Source organism: Microtus ochrogaster, unplaced genomic scaffold (assembly GCF_000317375.1).
Source record: "Microtus ochrogaster isolate Prairie Vole_2 unplaced genomic scaffold, MicOch1.0 UNK47, whole genome shotgun sequence".
In the NCBI taxonomy this organism is placed as follows: Eukaryota; Metazoa; Chordata; class Mammalia; order Rodentia; family Cricetidae; genus Microtus; species Microtus ochrogaster.
In genome coordinates this window covers 343,941-345,785 of record NW_004949145.1, presented here as the reverse complement: position 1 = coordinate 345,785, position 1,845 = coordinate 343,941, and the positions used below count along the sequence as shown (strand labels likewise).

Genomic DNA, 1,845 nt, shown 5'->3' with positions numbered 1-1,845 from the left:
GAGGTCGGACAGGGGTGTCCTGGGAAGAGTCCAGGAGGAAGGGTCTGGAGGTCGGACAGGGGTGTCCTGGGAAGCTCTTTTTATTTCTATGTCTGTGAGTACATGCCACAGGTGTGTAGGGGCTGGCAGAGCAGGAAGAGGGCACCGGGTCCCCTGCAGCTGAAGTTACAGGCCACCATGAGATGCCTGGTGTGAGTGCTGGGAACTGAACTCAGATCCTTTGAAAGACCAAGTGTTCTTAACTCCTGAGCCATCTCTCCAGCCTGCTGGAATATTTCTTAGTGGATCACTTCAGGATAGATTAGTGGAACCCTGTGATCTGGCCCTTCTGATTCCCCAGCCTTGTCCCATTTGTCCCTGCTTCTGGGAAGGAGTCAGGTTCGTAAGCTGCTCTCTTGGGACCCCTTTGTGTGCTTGAACTACCCTGGCTTCCTTGTCACGAGCTCTAATAAAACAGCATGACCAAGCAACATAGAGAAGGAAGCGTTTGTTTGCCTTATGCTTCATGAGGGATAAGAGTCCATCAGGCAGGGAAGTAAGCTGGCAAGCAACAGAGTTGGCACCTAGAGAAGGAAGCAGAGAACACACTGGGAATGGCACGAGGCACTTGAAACCTCAAAGCCTGCCCCTAGAGATGTGCTTCTTCCAGCAATGTCACACCTCCTAAGCCTCCCTAAACAGTGCCACCGACTGGAGAGCACATATTCAAAGCCTATGGGGGACACTGCCCTTTTAACCACCACAGTAAGCGTGACTAAGTTAGCATTAACTTCCATGTCTAACTCCAGACTCAGTGGCTCAGCATGCAGTGTCTGTGTGGACAGCTGGGACCGTTGTGTCATCAACCTGTTGGCTTTAAGGTTGTCCTGCCATCTTCTGACAGATCCCCAGATTGCAGGAGGAAGAGATGTTATACCCTCTTCCAGGAACACCAGTTCTGTTCTTAATTTATTTTTTTAAATGTGATAGGTGTTTTGCCATGAGTGTTGATCAGCTGTAACTATAATTACAGACATTTGTGAGCTGCCATGTGGGTGCTGGGAATTGAACCTGGGTCCTCTGGAAGAGCAGTCAGTGCTCTTAACCATGGAGCCATCTCTCCAGCCCCTTAAAACTTATTTCTATTTTATTGGTGCTTTGCCTGTATGTATGTATGTGTAAGGGTGTTGGATCCTGGAGTTAGAGTTGTGAGCTGCCATATGGGTGCTGGGAATTGAACCCAGTTTCCCTGGAAGAGCAGTCAGTGTTTATAACCGCTGAGCCATCTCTCCAGTCCCCCAGTTCTTATCTAAAGAAGTAGGCATTTGGTCTACTCGGGGTCCATGGGGCTGGGATGTGTTACTGCGCTATGTGTTCAAGAAGAGCAGACCTTTCTTTATCAACACCTATTACTAGCCTGCACCCAGTCTGTCCCTGGAAATTGGTAGCACTCGTTGACCATTGGGTTCCAGTGGAGAAAATATAACCACCTGATGTGTTGATGTATTAGCATCATCGTCTGAGCCAGAGGGGATGCATCTAAGGCTTTATTGCTTATTGTTCACTGAATGCTTTGAAAGTTGTAATGCACCTGTGTAGCCCGTGTGGAGCAGGGGTCTGCGTGGCCTGTATCTCACATTAGTCCTCTAATGGTCCTCTCACTTCCTCCCGGACACGGAGGGCAAAGGTGTCCTTTCTTAGTCTCCCAATTTCCACCCTCAACTCGATTTTACCTGCTGCCCTTTCCAGTCTTCTGTTCATGAGAGCCCTTCTGACACTAAAAGGAATCCCTTGCCCACGTCTTCCTGAATAATCTGCTGTGCACATATGTGTGTGTGTGTGTGTGTGTGTGTGTGTGTGTGTGTG

General features: G+C 49.0%; 1 protein-coding gene across 1 annotated transcript in view; it reads left to right on the top strand.

The window, feature by feature from the left end:
• Positions 1-1,845, top strand: part of LOC101988216 (zinc finger protein 264-like) — an 11,826-nt gene that overhangs the window by 5,731 nt on the left and 4,250 nt on the right. The gene's annotated exons all lie outside the window — the stretch shown is intronic.